The 24,599-nt window shown below is 46.0% G+C and overlaps 1 long non-coding RNA gene across 1 annotated transcript in view; it reads right to left on the reverse strand.

Moving 5' to 3' along the window:
* Positions 1-643: 643 nt before the first annotated feature.
* LOC138284275 (uncharacterized) overlaps positions 644-24,599 on the reverse strand; it is a 38,081-nt gene continuing 14,125 nt past the window's right edge. Inside the window, exons 2-3 of the long non-coding RNA XR_011201372.1 lie at positions 9,542-9,584; positions 644-8,879 (exon numbers count right to left, since the gene is read on the reverse strand). This is a non-coding gene — a long non-coding RNA (uncharacterized lncRNA). The remainder of the gene's footprint in view (positions 8,880-9,541; positions 9,585-24,599) is intronic.

Below are 24,599 nucleotides of genomic sequence, written 5' to 3' on the forward strand. Positions count from 1 at the left end.
GAAGAGGCCTTCCACTTGGATGAAGAGAAGACGCAGAGTCTCAGCAGAAACTGCGACAACAGCATGCAACATAAGATGGCAGGCTGGCTGAAATGTCTCCTCTGAGGTGATGGGGCAGTGTAGTGTTTTATAATAAAATACTGGATGTCCTAAGAGCTGCCCTGATGTGACAACACTTTTTTTCCTGTGTAGGGTAGACACCTTACTCTTTGTACTGGCAATGCACATTTAACTATTGTGTGCAGCCTTGGGTTGAGCACTGGATGAAAATGTTGTGCAAAGAAATGAATAACAAATTCTGCATGGAAGGGCAACTAATAAAAATAATAAAACATCTCCACTAAAATGAAGCTTTGATAATATATTAAGAGGAATGAAAATGAAATATAACTAGGTGAAAGGGCACAGGCTGCAGGCCCAGAGCTAAAATAATGTGCCAGTATAAATGTTAAAATACCCTCAAAACACCCTTCCCATTGTTGGTTTAAAAATGCAGAGGTCTACAATTACAAAACAAAAATGTTCATGTTGATAATCAGGAAAGACCAAAGCTGAGCCAAATTAAAAAAAGGGTAAATTAAGAATTTGAATAATAATCGTGATCCTTTCAGAATTTGCCAGCGTCATCAATGGCTATTGAATCCAGGAAAGACCACACTTCAGTAGGTGATATATCAACCAGTTTGTTTACAAGGAACATGACATGAGGGAGCGCTCAGGTTCTGTTGCCTCAGTCATTGCTCTGGCTGATGCAGCAGCATCCTGTGCAGTGCCAGGCGTTGTAGCACCAGGAGTCACTTGATCCACAAGGGGCAGCTCACGGGAAGCTTCTCAGTGCGCTCGCAATCTCAATGTACATGTTTGATGATGAACCCTCATCAAGAACACCATCAGTCCTCCTTGTTGAATTGGGGCAGCCTTTGCGAAGGAAAGGTAGCAACAATAAAATGCAGCCAAGTAATGCCAAAGTAACAGGGCATCCCCCAATTGAAATCATTGAGTGTATGGCTGAAGGTTTTATGCCAAAGATAGAAGAGAAGGTGCTGACCAAATCAGAACTGGCAGCCCTACAGAAATGTACAATCACAGCAGTGTTAGACACATTGAAAAAGCGACTTATACGTTCACCAAAATGTTTTATAAAGTTGGTATGCAAAAGAGACTGTATCTCTGCGGGTCACCTCGCCACTTGGAGAGCATAGGTCTCGAGGGCAGATGTGAGTGCCATGTGTTTTTGAAACAAAAGAGCCTTCAGTCTTGCCAAAGAAGTCTTGCATTCGCTTCCGCTAAGAAAAATCTCTTTCATGCCATTGAAACATTTGTGCGTAAAGGGTAACTTCTACACCTCAGGAATGTGCTTCAAGCCAGAGGTGGATTGAAGTGTTGAAGTGTTGAAACGGGCAGATTAATAACCCCGTGTATTAATCAAACTGGATATGGTATTTCCACCACAGGAAAAGGCAACTTTTCTAACTTTTCATTGTTGAGCATTAGATAAGTCACTTCTTTCTTAGCCATTATCTGTTGATTTGGCTTCAAGTTAAGCTCAGCAAGTAGGTCCCTGGAGCTGACGTGTTTCCAGGGCACTCAGCCACTTTTCAGAACTTGTAACGTCCAACCTACTTTATAATGGACCTAAGTTAGCTTTGTCTATGGTTTAAAAATGACATATTGTTTTGTATGATGTCTATTGCAGATGAAACAATGTTGTTAAGTGGGTATATGCGGTTGGACAAAGTGTTCATTCCATTATCTACAACGGCTCATGCTTTCTGCAAGTTTTCCTGATCTAGCTGCTTCAACCGGGCGGCGGCTTCCATTTGGGATAATTTCCAAATTTCCATTATATATTGCATATAAGAAGCACTTTGAGCATGATTTTCTAGGACCTCACAAGAAGTCTTGTAAGTCAGTGTTTTCTGACAGGATACTAAGGCTCTCATTATATACATGGCGGTGTTTACCGCCGTGTTCAGGCTGGTGGTCATTTAACTGGCCGCCAGCCCCCCTGGTACTCCGCCGGCCGCATAATGAATATTCTGCTGGGCCGGGACATTGCCGGTGGCTCCACATGGAGCCCTCATCAATGCCCCTGTGCAGCGGGTGCAGCTGTACCCGTCGCGCAGATCACTGCCCGTAAATCGGGCATTGACCTGCGCGATGGGGCACTGCACAGGGGCCCCCAAATCGCCCCAAGATACCCATTCCTCCAGCCATTCCCTGGCGGTGTGAACCGCTGGGAAAAGGCTGGCGGAATGGGTATCATTATCCGGAGGGCAGTGCTGATTGCATCGCTGACCTGTCGGATAGGAATACACCGCCCGCCAGCATTACCGGTGGCGGTGTATTCCGCCGTGGGGTTTTGGGCCGGTCATTATATGGTGGTCTGGACCGCCATGCCGTATAGCGGTATTTACCACCACCGCTGGCATGGCGGCCCAGACTGTTCTTTACCAGCTGTTACTGTGGAAGATTTCAACCATCTTTGACATAGTTTTCTCTCACTATATGTGGTGATGATGTCAGAGTATTATTGTGAGATGTAATGAGGGTCAGGTCAGCTTCCTCTAAAACCCCTTGTAGAGTTTACAAAACACACGTGACAACTATTTGTGTCCACTGCTGTTGAAATAAATGTTCCATTTTGGACCCACCCTTTGAGCTGTTCTTCAATGACATTTAAAATATTTTTCCATTTAGCATATTTAGCTGAAGACCGAATACTGGGTGGATTCAGTTCCTTAATTTTTACCGAGCCCAAACAACTTGTTTGCTGTACAGTTTCATTTAGAAACATAATTTGCAACAGAGTAAAGTAAGGCATGCTGTAAACAAAGCTTCCCTTCCCTGTATTTGCCAGTCTGTAGTTCCCCACAACCTCTTTAAGTCAATCGACTTCGACCAGTATTCATAGCCTTCTATAGCGAACTGGGAAAAAACACGAATCAGAATAAATGAATTTGGTGTCTGTTAACAGAATGTTCTGCAGTTTAATTGGTGGCAATTTAAAATAATAAGACTCAGCTTTTTTGACGTCATGCCTATTAAAATATGCAAACATTTCAACGTATGTTTTAGAACTCCCCATTGGTGGAGTTAGACAATGTTCTCATTGTATATAGTTATAAACAGTTCTCGGGGTGCTGGCTTTATGTATAAAATGATGTCCATAATGATAGAAACAGAAAATTTCCCCATAATTTGCTGTTGTTTGCTGAACATCTTCACTTTCAAACGTAGTGTAATATTCAAGCTGAGAAAGCATAGAATCAACTGTTTTTACATCCCAATCATCAGAAACAACCCCTGGTGTTAAGTAATTCATAGAAACCTTGAATACATATAGAATTTGAATCATTTCCGTTGGTCCAAATATATCGAATGGCACTTTATCCCAAACAGTCCCATCAGGAATCGGAATAGCTGAAATGTTCACTAGGGACAAGTCTCTTGGACCTTGTGGGAGAATAGGCAAGGCTTCAAAACATTCATCCACCAGTTCAGCAGCAGAGAGTTAAAGAAGATAATGACCATGTATCAGCAAAAAGAAAACAATGACAAAACGAATATAGAGAAGGAAGGCAGGCAAAGTTATCCACAGATAATTCCATGGGCGAATTAGATAGTTTAAATCTAACTGAGTAGCTTATGTGATTTTGATAGAGATGCTGCAGAAGATGCTGAAGAGTTTAAAACTGAGTCGTTTGTATGCAAAATATCCACAAGCAGTTCATTCAAACACTGGAGCTAATGTCAGAGAAGGAGAACTGGCAGATGTATCCCTTGGTGGTTCGTAGTAAACAATTATATCAGTTTGTGTAGAATTTGAGTAAAGTAGCTTAGAACTTTGGACATTTCTTGTCGTAGATGTAGTGACAGGTACTAATGAAAGTTCATTTTCCACCCTCCTTAATCTTGGGGAAGTTTCATCCGTGTTGCTTAAAATTTGTAGACGTACACCCTGATTGACAGTGAGAGAGGTGCGAGAACTACCCAGTAGTCCTTGTGGTCTACTGTGTGAGACTGGCGACATGGTGTAGTTTGACAGAACCAGGCAGCAGTGGTCGGATGACAGTTCTGGTACTGTGTATACCCAAGGCTGGAACTGGTGCTCATTGTGAAGGGCCAAATTCATTTTTTACCGCAATCTTTTCTCGCACTAGATCCCCAACTTTTGTAATCCAGCCGGTTGGTGTTGGTGAACTGCTCATTCCCAATATGGCAGCACATGCAGATGAGTTTTCATCATGAAACTGTTGTAATTTCTGCAAGACAGTGACACATTCATTTATGTCAAAAGGTGTGTCTGCCGCTACCACACCAGGGACGACAAGATCCGGGACATAGATAGGCATGCCGAACAGTACCTCATATGGGTTACGCCCTCCCAAAGACCTTCTTGGCAGATCATCAAGTACTCTCTGGACTCCATACATGTGGTTAAGCCAACGGCAGCCCATACCTAGTACTTAGCTGTTAAGGATTGCTTTAAGTCTTGATTTTTCAGCTTGACAACCGCGTTTCCCTCAGCATGGTAGGGAAACGAGAAAAAGAGTTGAACACTCATCGTCACCATGGTGTCCCTGAATGCCCTGGAGGAAAAGGCAAGGGCCTGGTCTGAATTAAATGCCGTAGCTGCATATTGTAAGAGGCTGGCTTAATTTATGGTGTACACCTATTGTGTGGCACCCTATACTGAATCCAGGCAACCCTTAGTGATAGTGTTTTGGTTCCTAGACAACCAAAGCTCTCTAGGGGTAGCTGTGGAGAGCAGCTGAGGCTTATCAGGGAAGTGTGTAAAGCACTTGCAATATCACAGCAACCAGTCAGTGATGTTCACACAAAAAAGGACCACACCAAGTGTTACAAAAATACAGTATTCTTTATCATAACACTGGTACTATCCTAACTTTAGTATATCTCCGCTTGGAGATATCTACACACAAAAAATAGACTCAATAACAAGCAGGAAAAGCATAGAAATTCTCCTATGGGGGGGGCAAACTATGTACTAAGAAAGTGGTATAAGAATGGAGGTGTTTAACCAAGGTAAGTTGGTTAGGATCCCAGGAGCTAGGGGGTGTGGAAAGGCAAGTAGTAGAAATCCCCCAGGCGCCAGTGTGCAGAGTTGTTATCTAGCCGGGTGTCCCATAGACTAATACAGTACCATTGTGGTTGGAATTTTTAGGATTCAGGACCCTTCCTAGTGGATCCTGAGGAAACCTGTTGGCACAAGGAAGGTTCGATAGTGCCCACACCCCTGGAATACCTACACCAGGGAACCCGGGTGCATAGGGGTGAAGTGACAGCAGAAAACTTTGTTGGAGTCATTGGGGGCCTTGGTTGCCCAACTGCTGTCATGACCCGTGGACCAGGTTGGTGGAACCCAAGGGTGGATTCCAGAAAATTAAGAGGACAGAGTCCAGACCACTCAGAGATGTCGAGGTGGTGCAGGTAGGCAATGCCCACCCTTCTTGGAAAGAAGTTCCTGCAGGACGCTGATGGAAGGAGCAAAGCTGCGGAGCCCAAATGATGCTGGAAGATCCTTAGAGTCGCCCATGAGCTGTCCCACGTCCCAGTGGCTACAGCAAGGACCCACCATCTGCCAAGTGGCTCAGAAGACAGGTTGGACCTGTAGAGGGCCACAGAACCACCACCTGTGTTGCAGAGCCTTTTCAATGTCTGTTGGGCAGCAGGACCCACCACCCGGTTGTTGTCATCAAGATGCGTGAAATTATAGGGGAGTGACTCCTTCACTCCAAGGTGATTCCTTCTTGCTTCCTGATGCAGACAGAGTTCTTTTGATCCTGTAGGATGCACAGCCACGATGATTCAGAATTCTTGCAGGAACTGGAGAAACATTGTTGCAGTGGAAGCCCTCCCACTGGATACAGTCTTGTTTCAGTTCCTAAGGCAGACCAGCAGCAGTTTCAGAGGCCAGGTTGCAGAAGTGTTTTGCAGAGATTCCTTTGTTGAGTCTTGATTGACGAATCTTGGGTCCCACCCTCGGGGAAGCCCTTAAGTATCCCAGAAAGGGGGTTGGACACTGTCTGAGGTGACCCACCTATCAAAGGGTGTCTGTGATGTCACCTAGCTGGCCTAACTAGTCAGATGCTCTCAGGGGCCTCTGCCCATTGTGTTTCCAAGATGGCAGAATCAAGCAGCCACCTGGCAGAGCTCTGTGCACCTTTCTTTGGGAGGAGCTGGACAGGGGAGTTTTCACTCCCCTTTCCTTTGTGGAGTTTCGTACCAGTGCGGGAACCAAGGGTTCCTGTACTAGTGCAAACTGGTTTATGCAAGGAGGGCACCAAATGTACCCTTCAAAGCAGTCTGGTGGCGCTCAGAGGCCACCCCACCCCAGTCCAGAAACACCCATTTCAAAGGAAGAGATGGTCACACCTCTCTCCTACAGGAAATCATTTGTTTTGCCTTCTCCTGCTCGAGTTAGGCTCATCAGCAGGCGTGCAGAACAGTGTCTAGGGTCTGCAGCAGTACGGGCTGGTGTGCTGACCCTGCAAGGCTGTGCAGGCAGATAAGCGGGATCCTCTAAGGAACCCACTTAGTAACTGGTATCATGCAGCTAACACTGGAATCAGTGTAGTTGCATGATTCCAATATGTTTGATACCAAACATGCCTAGGTTCGGAGAAGCCATTATGTAGTTGGACATCTCGTCCTGACCATTGTCCACTAGATACCTTAAGTTGGCTTCCCCACAATTACAAACCCCAGAGAATGAAGTCGGGGGTTTGTAGGGGTACCACTGCTGATGCAGGGGTATCTGCTCACAGAAACATGCACCCTGCCCTTGAGTTGAAGGGCCTACCAAAAGGGGGATTTACAGCGTCCAAGTGCAGTGACCCCGGTATAAGGAAAGTCTTCTATCTATAGTGAAAGGTGCATGCACAATTTCCTGCAGGCTACAATGGCACGCCTGCAGACACAGTTTGCATGGGCTCCCATGGGTGGCATAATACTTGCTGCAGCCCATGAAAGACCCCTGGGGTACTAGTGCCCTGAGTACCTAAGTACCATTTACCAAAGGCTTACATGGGGACCCCAGTATGCCACTGGTGGGTAAAGAAATCACTTACCATTTCAGTTTAGGGGAGAGGGCACTGACACGGGTCCTGGTTAGCGGGATACCTGTATACTACAATCTAAACACACTGACACCAGGTGCAAAGTGGGGGTAACTATGTCAGAAAGAACCTACTTTCCTACATATATGTCCAGAGGAAGAATTGCAAATTTTTAATAACAGTTTGAGCTTCAACTGATCGTTGTGACTATACTCATAGAAATCGGGAGCAAGAATCAACAGCTATAAAGATGTATTTTTATGTGCCATCAGGTGTTAAGGAACCACAGTGGTCCAGGTATTCGCATTGTAGCGGTTTGTTGGAAATAAAGAGCGGTGTCTGCGCTGGGTTCTTGAGGGTGGTCTCTCTGATTTGTTGCCATATGTCACCACAAAGGACAAACTGATTGGTATGTTTGTATAGACCTGACCACCAGTAGTGTTTTTGGAATAACAAAATAGTAGCCGCCACACCCATGGCAGAAGCAACACCTTTGTGCGCTTCTTTTATGAGTTCTAATCTTTGCTCTTGGTTGGGGATCACACTCCCTGGTATGGTTGCAAATGCAACATTTAGGGTGCTTAGATGGTAGGATTATTTGGTGGCATATGCCTTTGGCAAGGGCATGCTGTCAGTCGAAGCTTTCACAGTAGCTAGTTTTCCTCATCCAACCTTGTACGAGAACGAGTAATCGCAGCAAGATAAGCTATAGCTACTGCTGACTTGGCTGCTTCATTAGTCAAAATGTTTCCCACATTGTGTACTCCTACATATTGATGGCCCAGAGTATGCACTACATGGGCATCTGGTAGTGTTTCCTTCAGGTTTGCTACCTTCCCCCACAGGATTCTGTGTTTGATGGTGTTCCCTCTTGAATCTCTGAATCCCAGTAACGCAGGTATTCTTTAAATGACTGGGCACAGTAGTATGAATCACACACAATCGGTGTCAGAATTTCAGGATCTGTATGTTCCAGTGCCAATATTAGAGCCTTAAGCTCCTCAAGTTGTGCAGTGCAATTCCCTAGGGCCTGCGTGTATGTGTAGTGAGGACGGAATTTACCATCCCTCTTGAAACCGCTCACAGCCACACAAGAGGCAGAGTATTGTTATTTAGTGCCTACTGCTGGTTGCGCTCAACCATCAGTGTAGAGGATCATTTGGTATTGATCATTGTTAGAAATAGGGTCTCTAGTTGGCGGTAGGCTGAGGTAAGTTCTCACCAGGTGTCAATGGGCGTTCAGGACATTAGGGCTGCAGGCAAGGTCGCATCAGGTGAGAACCGTTTGGCTGAAGAGACCGCCAGGCTCTGCTGGTGGTGTACTCCCTTTTTCTGCTATGGTGTACCCCTCTTTCGCCAGTCGTGCATGAGCCTATCAGGGGCAAGGAAAGCTGCTGGTGAGGCCCCCACCCCAGCCTGGCTTTAGACGACACAGGCTGTCACCCTAGTTGGAAGCGCAGTCGGCTCAGTTCCCAGTTGTCTGGTTTGTGGTGCGGGCTTAGAGGCATTGGTTATGGCCTGGCATGGGTATGATCACAACCACTTGAGATTCATGGCCGTCACCATGTTGTGCTCCCACGTGGCCGCAGAGTGATGGGTGCCAATCTGGCTCAATCTATCCCTCTCTGAGGGTTCACAGGGGTTCTCCATTCCTCTGGGTACCTCTCTCACCGATTGCAGTGTCAGCCTCCCGCAGGGATTTGTTAGGGCCGCATTGCAGGACAGACGGTCAGTGGAGCTGCACGGAAAAACTTCTACTTGGCTGCCATCTTTGCCAAGCCCCTCCAAATGTTCTTACTACATGAACGAAAGTAATGGAAAGACATCTGTCAGAAAGACAAGTTGACCTACATTTAGCAATAAAGCATAGTTTAATTTTGAAAAACAGTTCAGTTCTTACATTTGGAAATTTCCTCTTATAAGCATGAATATCAGCTGTAGCTTTCTATATTTTTTCACAAGCTCCCCTTTTAAAGATAAATACATATTACAGAAGTCAAGATCCCTCTAACCAGGGTATACATCAGTGGCCCGATAGATTTGAATGGAGACTCACATATTTGAATGATTGTAGACATTGAACCATCCTTTGACGAGGTGCCGTCCCTAATTATCTCTGAATTTAAACATAGAACCCACAGATATCTCTTCTTCCTGAATTCTATTTAACTGCTCCTGAGCTCAACCCCCCTGCTGATTGTAGCGCTGCTATTTTACACACCAACTGATATCCGCAATCATCTTTTACTTTATCATCATTTCTAGGTTGGCTCAAAGGATTCTTCACTTTAACTTAGATTTTTCTGCATACAATCAACATCCTGTACTATAAAGATGGAATTTTGTTTGTTTTATCCTTAATATATCGGAACCATATGTTGTGTAAAACAGAAATCAGTACATTAGTGTAACTATAACTCACTTCAACCATGTTCTGTGCTCATTCTTACAATGCTCACATGAGGTGCTCATCTCTGATGTTAAGCTGTGCCCACCGCTTGGCTGTAAAGGCAAGAAAACAAAGACTAGGTTGCGCAGCTTAAAGTTTTGATACTATTGTTCCATTTTACAGATTGTTTTACATATTCTCATGATTTCAGCTTAGTCACCTGCTTGTGTTTTTTGTAGAATCAGTCGCATAACTGTACAAATGCCAAAGTATAAACAAGTGCTTTGCTGTAGCTCCACAAGTTTTCTCTGTAGTGGAGGAAATGATTGCTACCTGACTCTCATTCACAGACCATAAATTTTTCTTTTCTTAATAAACTCTTTCAGACTTCGATTGGCATGTGAGGAAATTTCCTTTCACAGAACCTGGTGCTATTGTCTGAAAATTGCTTACTCTTGATCACACCATCTAGTACAGACCTTAGTGGATGAATGTTTCAATGAAAGGTATGCTGATCTAACCACCCTGAAATCTCTGTGAGCCCCAGCAGAATGTGGCTGAAGACCTTCACATGCTAGGTGGTCAGCGAGAAAGCATGAATACACACTTTCCTTCTTCCCTCCATAAGCACCATCACGAAGAGTTGTTAGACATCCTTTCCCTTCTTAAGCTTCCATCCAGCTCCCACAATTGGATAAGCTGCGGCACAAGGCCAGCAGGCACCTAAACATTTTCCTGATTGTGAATGAGGCGGTCCAAGGAGAAATAGGAGTAGAAAAATTAAAACTGGAGAAAGTCCCAGCCAGGAAACGAAGGGGTTCAATATGACCCCGGCAGTTGGCGATAATGTGGCAGCAGTACCACCAATAGACTGGCGGTACTTACTGCCACATTCTGACATTGGCGGGTTGGCTGAGGCCAACCCACCAATGTACCACTCCTACCGCCATGGCGGGAACAGCCGCCGGGCTGAAGATATCTATTTTGCCACCTGCGGGATTAGGACCCCGCCTACCGCCATGGTTTTCGTGGCATTCGTAATGCCACTAAAACCATGGCGGTAGGCCCTATCAGTGACAGGGAATTCCTTCGCTGTCACTGATAGGTGCTCCCCACCCTCCCTACCTTTCCAATGATCCCCCCAAACCCCTACCTTTCCAATGACCTCCCCCACCCCCCTTACCTCCACGCTCCCCACACACACACGCGCACAGACACACACTCATTCACACATTCATACACGCATGCATGCATCCAGTCACACACACATCTGCATACACTTCTACACATACACTCAGACACGCATCAAGATTACAATACATACACGCACTCACACTTCCTTACATTCACGTACGCAGTCAACATACAACACACACCCGCACTCACACCCATACATGCACACACACCCGCACATACACACAACACTCCCCACCCACCTCCCCTGTCGGAGACCCGACTTACCTGGATCCAGGGGGTCTTCTGGCAGGAGACGGAACGGGTGATGCTACCGCCAGCAGCGCCCGCAGGCAGAACACCGCCAGGCTGTATTATTTCTCATAATACGGCTGGCGGCGGTCTACTGCCGTGGTGCCGCTGGTGGTAGCAGCGCCACTTTAACACCATCCACCAGTATGGCCACAGTCAGATTTCTGCCCTTCCTGTGGCTGAAATCCGGCTGTGGTCATATTATGGCGAATGGCTGGTAGCTGTGGCGATGGTCTTTTGGCTTCTGTTGCCGCGGCGGTAGGTGGTTTTTACCGCCAATGTTATAATGAGGGCCTAAGTATCTTCTCACATCTAGGCTGTAGGCCAAAGTATTGCTTGTGTTAGAGTGATGGTGCAATCCATGGATAATGACAACCTAGAATGATGAAATACATGTAGTAGAAGGGGGATGCTTAGGGCTATGAGTTGTTTTAAGATGTAGAAAACCCCATCTTAAGATGGTCTCCTGAGAGTGCAGGGATGTGCAATTTTCTAAAATATCTACTTGTCCTAAGGCCTTGATGGTTCAGAAATCTAGTAGTCCTGTTAAAAAACACACTTTTCCTTTTGGTGCCATCCAGTAAGATGATACATTGTAACAGTATTCTTATTATGCAAGTACTCTAACAGTCTCTCTGATTATGTTAGGGTTCAATCCAGGATTTGGATTATAGCAAGGATCTGATTTTGACACCTTTCTTCAAATGTGCATGTAGGGGTTGGATGTAGGTGTGAAGCAGTAGTTTGTTGTTTGGAAGTCTCTGTGCACACACAACCCAATATTTTAAAGGGTATCCTTTGACTTCTGTCAGATCTCTTCCCATACTGATTTTTTTGGGGGAAATTTACTCCTGACAAAGGCAGCAGTAAAACGTTTTCCAGAGTATGGAAAAAGGGCTTGTAAGCAAAGTGAATTTACAAAAGCTTCACTGATTTTCGCATGAGCATATTTAACTGGGTATATTTGCTCATGCTACTACTGAATTCAAAAGGTATGTTAAGTATACGCTTTCCAGGCCTGCTTCTTTAAACTGTTGTGAACCCCTTAGTTGTAAATCTCCCCCAGTGCGAGGGCGTATACTTAAGGGTCACTTTTGTGACCTTTTTTTTTTTTAAAACAAACAGGGCCCTAATTTTTTTCATGTTGCCTATAATGGTTTTACATAGGCTGGGCGAAATTTAATTTGTGCTGGTGTGATCTAGCCTAATTTCTGGCATTTCATGTTACGCTTGTTACACAAAATGCTTGATATTATGCCACCCTTCTTATTGAGAAGTCATTCAGGTAAAAATTCTGTCATGTGAGCATGGGAACAATGCGAGCATCACACACCATTTTAACTTATTTGTTACTGTGATATAAGTCCTCGCCTCAAAATATAGCGCAAAATAACAGACCGGCATTGCAAAGTAAATTATGCACATTTCATCCAGACCTAGCTTTATGCTAATTCTCTTTTATTATTCTTTTCCCCGTTTCGATATGTATCAAACATGTTTTGCTAAATGATATTTTGGGTAAAGTGAATTTAAGTTTGCATAACGGTTTAACAATTTGTGATTATTTTCAAGTTGCAAACTTTATGCGTAGATTGTACTTTGAAAGGAAATAATCAGCAATCCTTCTGTCAAGCATATGCATACCCTTACTATATGCATTTGCATATAGTAGGGGTATATTCTGAAAGCATTTTAGGGATCCTCAGGTTGTAAAATTTTGCAAATGTGTGCATAGGTTTTCATATTGGAACCACTGTACCCAATACAAGCTGAGTTCATAGCACACAGCATTTTCTTAGAGCGCGCATCCTAATAGTAACGTCTTTAGTATTAGTGAATCATAAACACACATTTAACCCCTTCCCCGCCACGGACGTAATGGTTACGTCCATGGCAGCGCCCGTGTGGCGCCATGGACGTAACCATTACGTCCAGGGACTGGCAGTCGGGGGAAGCCCTAGCGCTTCCCCCGAGGGCCGCCCCCCAACACCCCCAGGCCAGGGCTGAAAGGGGAATCCCTTCCCCTTTCACGCCCACAACCATGACGTCAGCGCGCGATCGCGCGCTGATTTCATGGAAAGGGGGAATGACGCGCTGGAAGCCATTTGCTTCCAGCGCGTCAAGGGAGAAGGTGAGTATTTCACCTTCCTGCGGGGTGGGGGTGCTCTCAGAGAGGCATCGAGGGAAAGGAAAGGGTTTTCCTTTCCCTCGATGTCTCTTTGAGCATTCCTGCTGCCCGATCGCGATGCGATCGGGCAGCAGGAATGCCCACTAGACACCAGGGATTTCTGTATGTGTGTGTGTGTGAGTGAATATTAGTGTAGGGGAGCGACCCCTTGGGCAAGGGTCGCTCCCCTTTGGGGGCACATGCTTTTTACGTCGTTTCTGCCCCCCCTGGGGGCAGATTGGCCCTATTTTTAGGCCGATCTGCCCCCAAGGGGGGCAGAAAGCCACTAGACACCAGGGATTTTATTGTTGCTGTGTATTTTTTGTGTTGGGGGGCGGCCCCTTGGGCAAGGGTCGCTCCCCTTTGGGGGCACATGTATTTTAACGTCGTTTCTGCCCCCCCTGGGGGCAGATTGGCCCTATTTTTAGGCCGATCTGCCCCCAAGGGGGGCAGAAAGCCACTAGACACCAGGGATTTTATTGTTGATTTGTATTTTTTGTGTTGGGGGGCGGCCCCTTGGGCAAGGGTCGCTCCCCTTTGGGGGCAAATGTATTTTACGTCGTTTCTGCCCCCCCTGGGGGCAGATTGGCCCTATTTTTAGGCCGATCTGCCCCCAAGGGGGGCAGAAAGCCACTAGACACCAGGGATTTTATTGTTGATGTGTATTTTTTGTGTTGGGGGGCGGCCCCTTGGGCAAGGGTCGCCCCCAGGGGCCCTCATGTATTTTTGGGCAGTTCTGCCCCCCTTGGGGGCAGAGAGGCCTATTTTTTTTAGGCCTTTCTGCCCCCAAGGGGGGCAGAATCCCAATAGCGCCAGAAATAGTATGTATGTATGTGTGCTTTGTGTTGGGGGGTGGCCCCTTGGGCAAGGGTCGCTCCCCCCAGGGGCGCAATGTATTTATTGTCGTTTCTGCCCCCCTTGGGGGCAGATTGGCCCTATTTTTAGGCCGATCTGCCCCCAAGGGGGCAGAAAGCCACTAGACACCAGGGATTTTATTGTTGATTTTTATTTTTTGTGTTGGGGGGTGGCCCCTTGGGCAAGGGTCGCCCCCAGGGGCCGACATGTATTTTTGGGCAGTTCTGCCCCCCTAGGGGGCAGATATGCCTATTTTTTAGGCCTTTCTGTCCCCAAGGGGGGCAGAATTCCCATAGCGCCAGGGATACTATGTATGTGTGTGTGTGCTTTGTGTGGGGGTGTGGCACCTTGGGCAAGGGTCGCCCCCCCCCAAAGGGTGCAATGTAATCTGGGTGATTTCTGCCCCCTCCCCTTGGGGGTAGATTGGCCTATTTTTTTTTTAGGCCCATCTTCCCCCAAGCAGAGAAGACTAGACACGGGAAAATGAAAAAATGGTTAGTGGCGGAGTGTTTGTCAACTGGCGAAGTATTTACTTTTATGATAATAACAGTTTTTCTCCTTTTTGTTTTAGTTCAAAGCTTTTGCTGACTTTGCTGTGGCTTGTTGCAGTTTTGGCAGTAGTTGTCCTGCGGTTTGCGTAGTTGCATGTTTTAGGTAAGTAAATAAATTTACTCCAAGTGAGTATTGTTGCAATGCATGAATGACATGTTTGTAGGTGGTGTACTGAATGCAGGATTGTGTGTGAAATTGTCCTTAGAGTTATGCACAATGATTATTGTGTTGTCTTATGTCTAATTTGCTTTTTTTTTTCTCTTTTTAGTGGGATATCGTTGGTGATTGCTGTGGCTGTGCAGAGTAGTTGCTGGTGAGTCAAGCTTTTTCAGGCAAGTGAGCAGTATAGTTTTTGAGTTTATAATTCTTAGTGATAAACCTATACTTTGTTACTTATCTTACACAGTGCTGGTTGTTGGTGGTGTATTTGTCCAGTTAATTTTAGTAGGAAGGATCATGGCCAGCCGTAGGATGACCGCTCAGCAGGTTGTTAGTGTGCTTTTTGAGTCATCTTCTGACCATGAATATGAGACTGACTCTGCATCTGAGGCAGAGGAGGAAGTGCAGGATTCTGGAAGTGAATTTTCTGTCAGAGATGAATCATCTGATGATGAAGCCACTCTCAGTGCTGATGAAGGGCCTGTTTTAGAGGAGGACAGTGATGTGCCAATGGTGCAGGAGCCAGCGGCTGAAAGGCTTCCCATTGGAAGACCTGACGCATGGGTTGCACCAAACATGGAGCAGCCACAGTTGCCTGCGTTTACTGGTTTTCCAGGGTGTCGAGTTAATACGGAAAACTTTTTGCCCGTCAACTTTTTTGAGTTGTTTATGGACGATATATTTTTGGAAGAGATTGTTGAGCAGACTAATTTGTATGCAGAGCAGTTTTTGAGGGACAACGCTGCCAGACTTAGGCCACACTCTAGAGCTAGCCGGTGGATTCCCACAAATCTGGAAGAGTTGAAAAAGTTCTTGGGTTTAACTTTTTTGATGGGGCTGATAAGGAAGCCGTCGCTGTCTTCATATTGGTCTACTAGTCCCTTGATGGCAACTGCTATATTTCCTGCCATCATGAGTCGTAACCGGTATGAGCTTCTTCTTCGGATGTTGCATTTTGTAGATAATGCTTTAGCCTTGCCACGAGATCATCCTGATTCTGACCGTCTTTTTAAGATTAGACCTGTCCTTGATCATTTGGTAGATCGGTTTTCAGAGATCTATGTTCCAGGGAAAGAAATATCTGTAGATGAGTCTTTGGTCCTGTTCAAGGGTCGTTTGTTTTTTAGGCAGTACATTCCTAGCAAGAGGGCACGGTATGGAATTAAATTGTATATGCTGTCAGAAAGTAGTACAGGATATGTTTATAATTTCCGGGTCTACACTGGTAGGGATTCCAATATTGACCCCCCTGGTTGTCCTCCCACTTTTGGAGTTAGTGAGAAAATTGTGTGGGAACTTGGTAGACGACTGTTTAACAAAGGTCACCATTTATATGTAGATAACTTCTACACTGGAGTTCGGTTGTTCAAGGAGTTGTTCAGAGTGGACACTGTTGCTTGTGGCACAATCCGCTCTAATCGGAAAGGCTATCCAAAAGAGCTTGTCTGTAAAAAACTTGAGAAGGGACAGTGCAGTGCCTTGCGGAATGATGAGCTGCTAGCTCTGAAATTTGTAGACAAGAGGGATGTATACATGCTAAGCACCATCCATGATGAGAGTACTTCACCTGTGGCTGTTTGGGGTCAGGTTGCCGAAGTGCGCAAACCTGTGTGCATCTTAGACTATAATAAGCACATGGGTGGTGTTGATAGAGTAGATCAGAGGTTAGAACCTTACACTGCTGCTCGTAAGTCTTATGTGTGGTATAAGAAATTAGCGCTTCACTTGTTCCACTTGGCAACTTTTAATGCTTTTGTTGTGTTTAAGGATAGTTCTCCAGAGTCAAGGATGACATTTGTGAAATTTCAGGAGTCTATCATAGCTAGCCTTGTTGTGCTGGAACAGGCAAGAGTTCCTAGAGAAGCAGTGGTGGAGGATGTGGCTAGATTGAAAGATCGTCACTTTGCTGAGCACATTCCTCCCACGGCCCAAAAAAACTTTCCTGCTAAGAGATGTAGAGTCTGTGCTCGAAGAGGTATCAGGAAGGAGACTAGGATGTACTGCCCTGATTGTCCTTCAAAGCCTGGGCTGTGTGTGGGTGGCTGTTTCAGGAGCTACCACACACAGAAGAATTATTGGGAAATTCCGTGAGCGTAAACTGGTGTTTTATATTTTTATATGTTCGGTTTCACGGTTGGCATTAGTCATGTATTCAGTTAGAGCTTTTGTGTTTGTAGTTTTGTACTAATTTATGATTAGTGGTTTCTTTGTTGTTTAAAAACAAAAAAAAGGGGATGGCATGTGTAGAGTGGCGCTTGGCTGGCGGCGTGGGTGTGGTGGCGCTTGGCTGGCGGTGTGTGTGGGGTGGCGCTTGGCTGGCGGTGTGTGTGGGGTGGCGCTTGGCTGGCGGTGTGTGTGGGGTGGCGCTTGGCTGGCGGTGTGTGTGGGGTGGCGCTTGGCTGGCGGTGTGTGTGGGGTGGCGCTGGGCTGGCGGTGTGTGTGGGGTGGCGCTTGGCTGGTGGTGTGGGTGGGGTGGCGCTTGGCTGGCAGTGCCGGCCAAACGCCAGTCCACACACTCATCAGCTGGTGTGATTGCTGTATCAGGCATGTGGGCGTATGAAAGTGATGGGCCCTTGACTGGCGCTGTCTGTGGATGCGAGTCTTGTAATGTGCTGGGCCCGTGGCTGGCGGCGTGAATGGTCTAGTGCATGTCATGTATGAAAGGTGTGTGAATGGACTGTAAAGCGGTTGGTGCCTTGTCGTGGCTTTACAGCTCACGAGCTGTGAGTCATTGGTTCAGTTTTTTGGCCTTTCAGTTATTACCAGTGCATTTCACTTTTGTGAAATCTCTTGTTAATAAAATTTGATCTACTGAACCATCACTCACCCTTGTGCCAAATCCAACCAGTATGTGTGGTACAAATGACAAAACCTGCTCCGCTGTAATCAGGCGTCGCAGCACACTTGAGACACGCTAGGTGCCTCAGGTGGGACCCCGATGATGAAGCATGCCACCAACTTGGTTGGTGGGTGAGGGGTCTTCTTCACATAACCTAAGTGTGTTTCTTTTCACAATTTTAGTGTTTGGCACATCACGGACGTATGTGCACACATCAAAGTGATATATTCCAAAAATACCTGTGTTTGGGGGGGAGGGCCCACCTATGTTTTTGGTCCTGGGTGCGGCCGTCATGTAGGGAAACCTACAAAACCCAGAAACTTTTTAAAACTAGGCACCCCAAGGAGTCTAGGGAGGTGTGGCTTGTGTGGCTCCCCCAACATTTTCTTACCCAGACTCCTCTGTAAACCTCACAATTTGCATAAAAAAGCATATTTTCCTGATTTTTCTTAGTAGGATCACCGCTCCAGCACAAAATTCCTACTCCCCAGTTTTCCCCTCAGTCTCCCAAGTAAAATGACACCTCACTTATGTGGGTCCCCAAAGCAGAGTCCGTCTAAAGATGTATAAAAGAATATGCCCTTATAAACTTGCTGTGCTATCCCTTCTATCCCTTCAGGTTTTGGGCCTTATTATGTTGCAGGCACCTGGGCCACCCACACAAGTGAGGTATCATTTTTATCGGGAGACTTGGGGGAACGCTGGGTGGAAGGAAATTTGTGGCTCCTATCAGATTCCAGAACTTTCTGCCACAGAAATGTGAGGAACATGTGTTTTTTTAGCCAAATTTTGAGGTTTGCAAAGGATTCTGGGTAACAGAACCTGGTCCGAGCCCCGCAAGTCACCCCTCCTTGGATTCCCCTAGGTCTCTAGTTTTCAGAAATGCACTGGTTTGGTAGGTTTCCCTAGGCGCCGGGTGAGCTACAGGCCAAAATCCGCAGGTAGGCACTGTTTTCTCCCAAAATTGTGGATGTGTCCACGTTGCGCTTTGGGGTGTTTCCTGTCGCAGGCGCTAGGCCTACCCACGCAAGTGAGGTATCATTTTTATCGGGAGACTTGGGGGAACGCTGGGTGGAAGGAAATTTGTAGCTCCTCTCAGATTCCAGAACTTTCTGCCACAGAAATGTGAGGAACATGTGTTTTTTTAGCCAAATTTTGAGGTTTGCAAAGGATTCTGGGTAACAGAACCTGGTCCGAGCCCCGCAAGTCACCCCTCCTTGGATTCCCCTAGGTCTCTAGTTTTCAGAAATGCACAGGTTTGGTAGGTTTCCCTAGGTGCCGGCTGAGCTAGAGGCCAAAATCTACAGGTAGGCACTTCGCAAAAAACACCTCTGTTTTTTTCCAAAATTTAGGATGTGTCCACGTTGCGCTTTGGGGTGTTTCCTGTCGCCGGCGCTAGGCCTACCCACGCAAGTGAGGTATCATTTTTATCGGGAGACTTGGGGGAACGCTGGGTGGAAGGAAATTTGTAGCTCCTCTCAGATTCCAGAACTTTCTGCCACAGAAATGTGAGGGACATGTGTTTTTTTAGCCAAATTTTGAGGTTTGCAAAGGATTCTGGGTAACAGAACCTGGTCCGAGCCCCGCAAGTCACCCCTCCTTGGATCCCCCTAGGTCTCTAGTTTTCAGAAATGCACAGGTTTGGTAGGTTTCCCTAGGTGGCGGCTGAGCTAGAGGCCAAAATCTACAGGTAGTCACTTTGCTAAAAACAGCTCTGTTTTCTGTGATATGTCCACGTTGTGTTTTGGGGCATATCCTGTCGCGGGCGCTAGGCCTACCCACACAAGTGAGGTATCATTTTTATCGGGAGACGTGGGGGAACGCTGGGTGGAAGGAAATTTGTAGCTCCTCTCAGATTCCAGAACTTTCTTCCACAGAAATGTGAGGAACATGTGTTATTTTAGCCAAATTTTGAGGTTTGCAAAGGATTCTGGGTAACAGAACCTGGTCCGAGCCCCGCAAGTCCCCCCTCCTTGGATTCCCCTAGGTCTCTAGTTTTCAGAAATGCACAGGTTTGGTAGGTTTCCCTAGGTGCCGGCTGAGCTAGAGGCCAAAATCTACAGGTAGGCACTTCGCAAAAAACACCTCTGTTTTTTTCCAAAATTTAGGATGTGTCCACGTTGCGCTTTGGGGTGTTTCCTGTCGCCGGCGCTAGGCCTACCCACGCAAGTGAGGTATCATTTTTATCGGGAGACTTGGGGGAACGCTGGGTGGAAGGAAATTTGTAGCTCCTCTCAGATTCCAGAACTTTCTGCCACAGAAATGTGAGGGACATGTGTTTTTTTAGCCAAATTTTGAGGTTTCCAAAGGATTCTGGGTAACAGAACCTGGTCCGAGCCCCGCAAGTCACCCCTCCTTGGATCCCCCTAGGTCTCTAGTTTTCAGAAATGCACAGGTTTGGTAGGTTTCCCTAGGTGCCGGCTGAGCTAGAGGCCAAAATCTACAGGTAGGCACTTCGCAAAAAACACCTCTGTTTTTTTCCAAAATTTAGGATGTGTCCACGTTGCGCTTTGGGGTGTTTCCTGTCGCCGGCGCTAGGCCTACCCACGCAAGTGAGGTATCATTTTTATCGGGAGACTTGGGGGAACGCTGGGTGGAAGGAAATTTGTAGCTCCTCTCAGATTCCAGAACTTTCTGCCACAGAAATGTGAGGGACATGTGTTTTTTTAGCCAAATTTTGAGGTTTGCAAAGGATTCTGGGTAACAGAACCTGGTCCGAGCCCCGCAAGTCACCCCTCCTTGGATCCCCCTAGGTCTCTAGTTTTCAGAAATGCACAGGTTTGGTAGGTTTCCCTAGGTGGCGGCTGAGCTAGAGGCCAAAATCTACAGGTAGTCACTTTGCTAAAAACAGCTCTGTTTTCTGTGATATGTCCACGTTGTGTTTTGGGGCATATCCTGTCGCGGGCGCTAGGCCTACCCACACAAGTGAGGTATCATTTTTATCGGGAGACGTGGGGGAACGCTGGGTGGAAGGAAATTTGTGGCTCCTCTCAGATTCCAGAACTTTCTGCCACAGAAATGTGAGGAACATGTGTTTTTTTAGCCAAATTTTGAGGTTTGCAAAGGATTCTGGGTAACAGAACCTGGTCCAAGCCCCGCAAGTCACCCCTCCTTGGATCCCCCTAGGTCTCTAGTTTTCAGAAATGCACAGGTTTGGTAGGTTTCCCTAGGTGGCGGCTGAGCTAGAGGCCAAAATCTACAGGTAGTCACTTTGCTAAAAACAGCTCTGTTTTCTGTGATATGTCCACGTTGTGTTTTGGGGCATATCTTGTCGCGGGCGCTAGGCCTACCCACACAAGTGAGGTATCATTTTTATCGGGAGACGTGGGGGAACGCTGGGTGGAAGGAAATTTGTAGCTCCTCTCAGATTCCAGAACTTTCTGCCACAGAAATGTGAGGAACATGTGTTTTTTTAGCCAAATTTTGAGGTTTGCAAAGGATTCTGGGTAACAGAACCTGGTCCGAGCCCCGCAAGTCACCCCTCCTTGGATCCCCCTAGGTCTCTAGTTTTCAGAAATGCACAGGTTTGGTAGGTTTCCCTAGGTGGCGGCTGAGCTAGAGGCCAAAATCCACAGGTAGTCACTTTGCTAAAAACAGCTCTGTTTTCTGTGATATGTCCACGTTGTGTTTTGGGGCATATCCTGTCGCGGGCGCTAGGCCTACCCACACAAGTGAGGTATCATTTTTATCGGGAGACGTGGGGGAACGCTGGGTGGAAGGAAATTTGTAGCTCCTCTCAGATTCCAGAACTTTCTGCCACAGAAATGTGAGGAACATGTGTTTTTTTAGCCAAATTTTGAGGTTTGCAAAGGATTCTGGGTAACAGAACCTGGTCCGAGCCCCGCAAGTCACCCCTCCTTGGATTCCCCTAGGTCTCTAGTTTTCAGAAATGCACAGGTTTGGTAGGTTTCCCTAGGTGCCGGCTGAGCTAGAGGCCAAAATCTACAGGTAGGCACTTCGCAAAAAACACCTCTGTTTTTTTCCAAAATTTAGGATGTGTCCACGTTGCGCTTTGGGGTGTTTCCTGTCGCCGGCGCTAGGCCTACCCACGCAAGTGAGGTATCATTTTTATCGGGAGACTTGGGGGAACACTGGGTGGAAGGAAATTTGTAGCTCCTCTCAGATTCCAGAACTTTCTGCCACAGAAATGTGAGGAACATGTGTTTTTTTAGCCAAATTTTGAGGTTTGCAAAGGATTCTGGGTAACAGAACCTCGTCCGAGCCACACAAGTCACCCCTCCTTGGATTCCCCTAGGTCTCTAGTTTTCAGAAATGCATAGGTTTGTTAGGTTTCCCTAGGTGGCGGCTGAGCTAGAGGCCAAAATCTACAGGTAGTCACTTTGCTAAAAACAGCTCTGTTTTCTGTGATATGTCCACGTTGTGTTTTGGGGCATATCCTGTCGCGGGCGCTAGGCCTACCCACACAAGTGAGGTATCATTTTTATCGGGAGACGTGGGGGAACGCTGGGTGGAAGGAAATTTGTGGCTCCTCTCAGATTCCAGAACTTTCTGCCACAGAAATGTGAGGAACATGTGTTTTTTTAGCCAAATTTTGAGGTTTGCAAAGGATTCTGGGTAACAGAACCTGGTCCGAGCCCCGCAAGTCACCCCTCCTTGGATTCCCCTAGGTCTCTAGTTTTCAGAAATGCACAGGTTTGGTAGGTTTCCCTAGGTGGCGGCTGAGCTAGAGGCCAAAATCTACAGGTAGTCACTATGCTAAAAACAGCTCTGTTTTCTGTGATGTGTCCAGGTTGTGTTTTGGGGCATATCCTGTCGCGGGCGCTAGGCCTACCCACACAAGTGAGGTATAATTTTTATCGGGAGACGTGGGGGAATGCTGGGTGGAAGGAAATTTGTCGCTCCTCTCAGATTCCAGAACTTTCTGCCACAGAAATGTGAGGAACATGTGTTTTTTTAGCCAAATTTTGAGGTTTGCAAAGGATTCTGGGTAACAGAACCTGGTCCGAGCCACACAAGTCACCCCTCCTTGGATTCCCCTAGGTCTCTAGTTTTCAGAAATGCACAGGTTTGGTAGGTTTCCCTAGGTGCCGGCTGAGCTAGAGGCCAAAATCTACAGGTAGTCACTTTGCTAAAAACAGCTCTGTTTTCTGTGATGTGTCCACGTTGTGTTTTGGGGCATATCCTGTCGCGGGCGCTAGGCCTACCCAAACAAGTGAGGTATCATTTTTATCGGGAGACTTGGGGGAACATAGAATAGCAAAACAAGTGTTATTGCCCCTTGTCTTTCTCTACATTTATTCCTTCCAAATATAGGGGTGTGTGTAAAAAAGACATCTATTTGAGAAATTCCATGTAATTCACGTGCTACTATGGTCACCCCGGAATTCAGAGATGTGCAAATAACCACTGCTCCTCAACACCTTATCTTGTGCCCTTTTTGGAAATGCAAAGGTTTTCTTGATAGCTATTTTTTACTCCTTATATTTCAGCAAATGAATTACTGTATACCCGGTATAGAATGAAAACGCACTGCAGGGTGCAGCTCATTTATTGGCTCTGGGTTCCTCGGGTTCTTGATGAACCTACAAACCCTATATATCCCCGCAACCAGAGGAGTCCAGCAGACGTAACGGTATATTGCTTTCGATAATCTGACATTGCAGGGAAAAGTTACAGAGTAAAAAGTAGAGAAAAATTGATGTTTTTTTCACCTCAATTTCAATATTTATCTTTTTCAGCTGTTATTTTCTGTAGGAAACCCTTGTAGGATCTACACAAATGACCCCTTGCTGAATTCAGAATTTTGTCTACTTTTCAGAAATGTTTAGGTTTCTGGGATCCAGCATTGGTTTCATGACCATTCCGGTCACTGACTGGAAGGAAGCTGAAAGCACAAAAAATTGCACAAATGGGGTATGCCCCAGTAAAATGCCAAAATTGTGTTGAAAAATTGGGTTTTCGGATTCAAGTCTGCCTGTTCCTGAAAGCTGGGAAGCTGCTGAGTTTAGCACCGCAAACCCTTTGTTGATGCCATTTTCAGGGGAAAAACCACAAGCCTTCTTCTGCAGCCCCTTTTTCCAATTTTTTTGAAAAAAACGAAATTTTCACTGTATTTTGGCCAATTTCTTGGCCTCCTTAGGGGAACCCACAAAGTCTGGGTACCTTTAGAATCGCTAGGATGTTGGAAAAAAAGGACGCAAATTTGGCTTGGTTAGCTTATGTGGACAAAAAGTTATGAGGGCCTAAGCGCGAACTGCCCCAAATAGGCAAAAAAAGGCCTGGCACAGGAGGGGGAAAAGGCCTGGCAGCGAAGTGGTTAAACAGTTTCTAGATATGGAATCCAGTCTTGCATTTAGTAGCAAGACGTCCTCTCTGAAAGAGCAGAACTGTGGAACTGTAAACAGTCAGCCAAAGAGTTTGTGGTGCAGGGGATTGGGCCTGCTTTTCCAAAGAACAAACTAAAATTGAAAAATAGTTGTGATTGATCCTAAACAATTGATCTTAGGCGTCTGGCCATAGGAATTCTACAACCCTGCTATGTGACAACAGAGTATGATATTGTCATGATTACACATAACGGTGTCAGGAATTTTAGAGTTACCTTAAACCAGGCCTCTAGAAAAATCATAAAAATATTGCAAGTTCTGCAGGTCTATTTACTTGTATGATCTGCTCGTCCTACCTGTACTAAGCGTGACCCATAAACTGGTCTCAGATTGTGTGAGCCTAGGTATTATCACATATGGGATCACCTTCAAATATGTAACTTCAGCATGTCTGCTATACAAAAAAATATTTTGTTTGATTCAATCGACTACATTTTTGCTTCATGCATAATAGGAATCTAGCCCAAATATGGTTTACACCTGACCACTGGTTTGCTTCTTAGTACACTAATAGCCTTGTCATCAGGGCAGGAATGTTTCTCAGTTCACGTTTAAAGTCAATTACTTTTAAATATTTTACTGAAGCGTGATGTGATATTGCAGTGCCATTTACAGATAGCACATTTTCCATTTAAATGACCATAATCTTTGCCACTGACATGCAGTTTTACTGATAAAACTACATAGCATACAAACGATATTGTGAGGACATCGGATTTCAGCA

This window comes from Pleurodeles waltl, chromosome 3_1 (genome assembly GCF_031143425.1).
Source record: "Pleurodeles waltl isolate 20211129_DDA chromosome 3_1, aPleWal1.hap1.20221129, whole genome shotgun sequence".
Taxonomy (NCBI): Eukaryota; Metazoa; Chordata; class Amphibia; order Caudata; family Salamandridae; genus Pleurodeles; species Pleurodeles waltl.